Below are 7,634 nucleotides of genomic sequence, written 5' to 3'. Positions count from 1 at the left end.
GATCCTTGAGGAACCCCAACAGTAAGGGGAAGGTGAGAGGAGGAGGAACCAGCAAAACATACAGTGAAGGATCGAACAGAAAGATAGGAGGAGAACCAGGAGAGAACGGTGTCCTTGAGGCCGATCGAGCGGAGCATAGTGAGGAGCTGATGATCCACAGTATCGAATGCTGCGGAGAGATCCAAGAGAATTAGCATGGAGTAGTGACCATTAGATTTAGCTGTTAGTAGGTCATTAGAGACTTTAGTGAGGGCAGTTTCAGTAGAGTGTAAAGAGCGGAAGCCAGATTGAAGAGGGTCAAGAAGAGAGTTATATGAGAGATAGCGGGTAAGACGGGAGTGGACCAGGCATTCGAGGAGTTTAGAGATGAAGGGAAGATTAGAGACAGGTCTATAATTAGCGGTACAGTTTTGGTCGAGGGATGGTTTTGTAAGTAATGGATGTATGATGGCATGCTTAAATGAGGAGGGAAAAATACCGGAAGTGAGAGAAAGGTTGAATATTTTTGTTAGGTGAGAGGTGACAGCTGGGGAAAGGGACTGGAGGAGATGTGACGGAATGGGGTCACTGGTGCAAGTGGTCAGGCGAGAAGATGCAAGGAGCCTGATTACTTCTTCTTCTGTAACTGGTTCGAAGTCAGAGAGTGAACTAGATGCAGTGGGGGAGGGAGGACAGTGCATGGTATGAAGAGATTGGGAAATGATTTCCTGTCAAATGTGGTTAATTATTTCTTTGAAGTAATTGGCCAGATCGTCAGCACGGAGATCCGTGGTTGGGGCCTGCTCTCTAGGGTTGAGTAGGGACTGGAAAAAGTCAAAGAGACGTTTAGGGTTATTTGACAGTGAGGTGATGAGGGTGTTGAAATAGGTTTGTTTGGAGAGGTGAAGGGCAGAGTTGTATGTTTTTAGCATGAACTTATAATGGATTAAATCTTCAGGTAGATTAGATTTTCTCCACAGATGTTCGGCGCACCTGGAGCACCACTACAGGAAACGTGTTTGCAGCGTGTGCCACGGTTGTCGCCGTCTGTGCCGAGTTGTTCTATGTATAGGAGGTGCAGCTTCATCCAGGGCACTTTGCAGGGTTTCATTGTAATGCTTCAGAGCAGAATCAGGACATGAGATGGAGGAGATTGGGGCCAATGAGGACTGCAAGTTCTTCATAAGTTTCTGGGTGTTAATGGGCTGTATGTTTCTATAAGTGTGTAAAGTGTGGGTGACCTGAGCGGGATGGCAGTTCTTACTGCCATATACACTAGTTTCCTTGATAGGGTGTTGATCCAGGGAACTAGTCTGATTGCCTTATGTGGAGTCGGGAAGGAATTTTTTTCCCCAATGTGAAGCTTACTCTTTGCCACATGGTTTCTTTTTGCCTTTCTCTGGATCAACATGTTAGGGCATGTTAGGTTAGGCTATGGGTCGAGCTAGATAGTTCTTAAGGTTGAACGAAGACTTTAAGTCCATGTTACTATGTTACTATGATAGACTCCCAATGATTCAAAACACACATTTGTTGTTTTGCTGGAGACAAACAGGGTGAAAGTGATTCAGTGGCCAAGTGTTTCTGGATCTAAACCCAACCAAACACCTATGGGGAACTCGGAAAATACAATTTTGCTGAGCATCACTCTCCTTCCAGCATCCAGGTTCTAAAGAGGTCGTTCTTGAAGAATGGAAAAATATAGCTCTTGCAATATATCGCAAATGTGTTCATTTCATGACTAGAAGACTTGGTGATGTCCTTAAAAATCATGGAGATCATAAAAAATACTAGATGTAGTAGTTTTTGACGTGGGGTGTATTTATTTTTGTGTCAACTAATTTGAGTAAAACTGAATATTTTGTAATGCAAGTTCTGTTATTAACATTGCTTTCACGTTATGGGTTAAAAAAATGTTCCAGAAAACTCCATCTTGTCATCATTTTCAAAATTGTTCTTGTGTTCAGTGAGATACTGATTCAAATCTTACTTTTCCAAAGATATGTTTTCATTTATGCTAAGCACTAAAGGTATGGAAAAAAGTAAAAATTATAATTTGGGAATGTATTAATTACACTGATTAATAATAAAATATATAATGCTGACATGTGATGTATGTGTATTGGTGACGACAGCACTAAAATAAACAGCATTGCTCTGGCAGTAACCGAGCAAATTGTAAAGCCCTTAAAATAACGATCTCCAGGTTTGGAATCAAACAGAGAGCTCACATATGGAACACATTAAGAGGAGGACTTTAGTTTTAGTATCAGGCCAGAACAAAGAGAGATAATACAAAAGCATTAAGACAGCCTCTTCAGTGGCCATGCTGTCCTTTAAAGTTGTCATATTCTGTTACCACTAATTGACAGATTGTGAAAACATACTTTCATTGGAGGTACATACCAGTAGGAGATAAGTCCTCAGTATTATGGATGGATGATGTAATGCCATCACCCTTCTCCTCACTTTAATTAATCCATACAACACTGAAAAGGCTGATGAAAGTGATAGAAGAATATGTCACCAGTAGGGAGAAGTTTAACAAGAAATCTCTGCATGATCTTTCTATTCTACCTTTAGTCACTGACAAACCGTTTCTCCAAAGACATCTATTAACAATGCCTCCAGGAACTTTTTTGGTCTCAAGAATAAAGGATTAACCTACTCAAGCGTTTCACAGAAGCCTCTGCTTTTGATGTCAACACTGACAACATGGGAGGTCATACATCCTAAGTAGAAATGCTAATAACTTCTTCCCATAACTGGGATGACCTCACATATGCAGAAACCCTATTGATGTAAATATCAGTGAAAACCTTTTGTTAGGGCTTATCGACATGTATTTGTCCATTTTTCATCTACAAAAAAAAATGTTTTTCCTCTGTATGACGTACTGTTTTTTATCCAGTTTTGGTCAATGTGTCAGTTCTTTTCACTTAAGCCGGCCTTATTCATTAGATGACTGATGGCCGATCTTTGAGATAACAAACAACTTAGGGTACCGTCACACAGTGGCATTTTCATCGCTACGACGGCACGATTCGTGACGTTGCAGCGTCGTATGATTATCGCTCCAGCGTCGTAGACTGCGGTCACACGTTGCAATACACGGAGCTGGAGCGATAATTTCATGACGTATTTGCGATGTAGAAGCCGTTGGTTACTGTGCGCACATCGTATACAACCTGTGTCACACGATGCAATCATGCCGCCACAGCAGGACACTAGACGACGAAAGAAAGTTTCAAACGATCTGCTACGACGTACGATTCTCAGCGGGGTTCCGGATCGCAGTAGCGTGTCAGACACAGCGATATCGTAAATGCATCGCTGGAACGTCACGAATCGTGCCGTCGTAGCGATGAAAATGCCACTGTGTGACGGTACCCTAAGCCAACTCTCCCATACACAGGAATGCTTGTTTGGCTGAGCACTCTTTGGTTCACCATGAAAAAGCCTCCGACTGATAAGTCATCTTGTGGCTTATCTCTGGGAGAACAAACTGATAAGCAGTTCAAAATGGGAAATGCCTGAACAACATGTCCCCCAACCATCAGTTGGCTGGTGCCCCCATACACAGTAGACTGTTGGCCAAACCCCTTGATATCAGGGGGTCCGGCTGACATTAGTGTAACGTTTATGGGGGACTTAAGTCTCATCCTTTTTTGCTAATGTCGTAGAGATCATATTGTTAATTGGCCACAGTAAAAGTAAAAGATCAGGGATATACTATTGATGACTTTCTAGTGCACGGATCTTCAAGAGAATGCTAGACAACAATGAAGCTCCTGGCCCGAAATATTTTCTTCTTTGCATTGGACAAAGGATGCAAATGTCTATCAGATCCTTGTGAATAGCGTTTTAAATAACCAATATTTGATGTTTCCTGTCTTACCTCTAGTTTTCTAGTTCTGCTCCCTTTTTACCCCTTTTAGGCTGATGACTGATCTTTCAGTCAGTGTTCTCTCCATGTGCACAGCAGCACACTGACCCAATACAAACCTACACTCACCGGCCACTTTATTAGGTACACCATGCTAGTAACGGGTTGGACCCCTTTTGACTTCAGAACTGCCTCAATTCTTCATGGCATAGATTCAACAAGGTGCTGGAAGCATTCCTCAGAGATTTTGGTCCATATTGACATGATGGCATCACACAGTTGCCACAGATTTGTCGGCTGCACATCCCAAAGATGCTCCATACAAGGCAGGATGGATCCATGCTTTCATGTTGTTTACGCCAAATTCTGACCCTACCATCCGAATGTCGCAGCAGAAATCGAGACTCATCAGACCAAGCAACGTTTTTCCAATCTTCTACTGTCCAATTTCGATGAGCTTGTACAAATTGTAGCCTCAGTTTCCTGTTCTTAGCTGAAAGGAGTGGTACCCGGTGTGGCCTTCTGCTGCTGTAGCCCATCTGCCTCAAAGTTCGACGCACTGTGCGTTCAGAGATGCTCTTAGGCCTACCTTGGTTGTAACGGGTGGCGATTTGAGTCACTGTTGCCTTTCTATCAGCTCGAACCAGTCTGCCCATTCTCCTCTGACCTCTGGCATCAACAAGGCATTTCCGCCCACAGAACTGCCGCTCACTGGATTTTTTTTCTTTTTCGGACCATTCTCTGTAAACCCTAGAGATGGTTGTGCGTGAAAATCCCAGTAGATCAGCAGTTTCTGAAATACTCAGACCAGCCCTTCTGGCACCAACAACCATGCCACGTTCAAAGGCACTCAAATCACCTTTCTTCCCCATACTGATGCTCGGTTTGAACTGCAGGAGATTGTCTTGACCATGTCTACATGCCTAAATGCACTGAGTTGCCGCCATGTGATTGGCTGATTAGAAATTAAGTGTTAACAAGAAGTTGGACAGGTGTACCTAATAAAGTGGCCGGTGAGTGTATGTGCCAGTGAATTATAACTAGTTTAGACGAAGATTAATTGTTAGTGTAAAGATATTGAAGCAAGTTCATACAATAGAGTGCAGTTCCTTAACATACCGTATCTGAGATGAAGTTGAGTACAGACGGCCAGTCCTAGCCCATGACTAACTGGATTTTTAAAATGGCCATCTAAACCCAGCTTAAAGGGAACCTGTCACACCCAAAATCGATGGTGAGGTAAGCTCACCGTCATCAGGGGCTTATCCACAGCATTCTGTAATGCCGTAGATAAGCCCCCAATGTTACCTGAAAGAGGAGAAAAAGAGGTTAGATTATACTAACCCAGGGGCGGTCCCGCTGCGGTCCGGTCAAATGAGTGTCTCAGGTCCGCTCCGGTGCCTCCTATCTTCATTCCATGATGTCCTCTTCTGGTCTTCACACCGCGGCCCTGGCGCAGCATACAGGCATACTTTGTCTGCCCTGTTGAGGGCAGAGCAAAGTACTGCAGTGCGCAGGCGCCGGGCCTCTCTGATCTTTCCGGCACCTGCGCACTACAGTACTTTGCTCTGCCTTCAACAGGGCAGACAAAGTACGCCTGCGCCAGAGCCGCAGCGTGAAGACCAGAAGAGGACGTCATGGAATGAAGATGAGAGGCGCTGTACCGGACCTGAGACGCCCATCGGAGCGGGACCGCCCCTGGGTGAGTATAATCTAATGTCTTTTTCTCCTCTTTCAGGTAACATCAGCGGCTTATCTACAGCATTACAGAATGCTTTAGATAAGCCCCTGATGACGGTGGGCTTACCTCACCATCGATGTTGGGGGTGACAGGTTCCCTTTAAAGCAATAAGAAACCCGTTTCCCATTTGAGTTACAACTGCTTTAAAGAGCAACTGCTCATAGGACAAGGTTATGTAAAGGTGGCCATACACATTAGGAAAATATTGGGAAATGCATGTGTTCAATTTGTGATACTAACCCAGTGACAGACAAATCTGGTGGAGGCTTTTCCCCAGGTAATAAAAAAGAATCGGTCATTGAAATTTTAAATCGTTGATCCTTCTCTCCCCATAAATTATCAGTCGGAGGAGAGTTGAGAAGTCGTAAAAAGATCTTCTGGACCCGCTGGCTTAGGTCTTAACTCTGGATCAGTGCAAAATAACTAAAGCAATGAATTTACAAAATTACTCAATTTTTTTACATAAATTCTAAATCTAAAATCTAAATAACCATTCACTGATTACTAATGTTTTCCATTGTATTTGAATTTACAAGAAGGAATCAGGAAGACAATTGTGCAGGAACCGTTTAACTCTATGATTCAGTTTCCTACACACCTGAATAAACTCCAGACCTATGACTATCCTGGGGATATATGATTCCTAGCTTCCTGCTTCCATCCTTGTTCTTAAAAGCTGAGCAAACAGTGTGCCATCAAATTAAAGCTAATGAGTCGCTATGTTATAGCTTATTTCATGTGGGAAGCATTCCAATGAGGAAAGCGTTCATTGTTTTTGCTATGTTGATTAATTTAATGAGTTAAGGCCCCTATAACCATTAGACTAATGTCGACTGAACCCACCGATATCCACGGTTTCAGCAGGTGGTCAAATGTGTATGGTGGAGGTGGCCTAATGATCATCGGGCGAGATGTTGATCTGACATGTTCAATTTCGGACAGCCGGTCGCATTGATCTTCCAAAGCTAAGTTGCTGGCCAACAAGTCAGTCGGAGGCTTTCTCATAAAAAACACAAGCGTGCTCAGATCTCCTGTGTATGTGTCACGGGGATACAAGGAGGGCGAGAGCTAATAACCCGGGCCCCTGCAATTTCCCTCAGACTAGGGAAACCCTGTCTGACCCTCTACCTGAAGTTTACACTGAAGGTGTGCATGTTCAGGCCTCCACCCTCACCCTAACTCCTGATTCAGCCCTAGACTGAATACCACTGCCCACCACCCAGTGAATGCAATAGACCAATACCCACAGTTATAACAAACAAGGATAAAGGAAAATATACACCACGCCGCAGTCAATCAGGAATACACTATAACGGTGCAGGGCAAAATAAATACAAATATAGGAAGGAGTAAATAAGACAAGGAAAATACACCACCAGCAACGATTCTCCAACAACCAGCTCTCCACTCCAGACCGAGATAACTACGGATAAGACAGAAGCTATAATCGGCGACGCCCAAAGATCAGGAGAACCATTTAAAGGAAATGGGCATGGCCCAGCTTCCAATCCGAGGATCAGATAAATTAAACCCGGAGCAGCCAGACGAAAACTAGCTGACGCCAATGAGCAAACAGTGGTCAAACGCGGAATTACCGCTGTCTGTCAGACGACCTGGTCTGAACAGTGTCCGACATGACAGTACCCCGCCTTCTACGAGGGACCCCAGGGCCCTCACGGCTTATAGGACCCGGCTTGTCCGGATGGCGACGATGAAAACACCTGACCAGCCGATCCGCATGAATGTCCGAGGCTGGTACCCAGGACCTCTCCTCAGGCCCATAACCACGCCAGTGTACCAAATATTGTAAAGTGCGGCGCACCACACGAGAGTCAACCACCCTGGAGACTTCAAATTCTAGGTTACCATCCACCAAGACTGGAGGTGGCAAAGGCACCGCGTCCACAGAACCCACCACCTTCTTAAGAAGAGACCTGTGGAACAAGTTGTGTATTTTATACACCGTAGGGAGCTCCAGTCGGTACGCTACTGAGTTAATGACGGCGGTGACCCTAAATGGACCAATAA

This window comes from Ranitomeya variabilis, chromosome 6 (genome assembly GCF_051348905.1).
Source record: "Ranitomeya variabilis isolate aRanVar5 chromosome 6, aRanVar5.hap1, whole genome shotgun sequence".
Taxonomy (NCBI): domain Eukaryota; kingdom Metazoa; phylum Chordata; class Amphibia; order Anura; family Dendrobatidae; genus Ranitomeya; species Ranitomeya variabilis.
Note: the sequence above shows the minus strand (reverse complement) of the source record.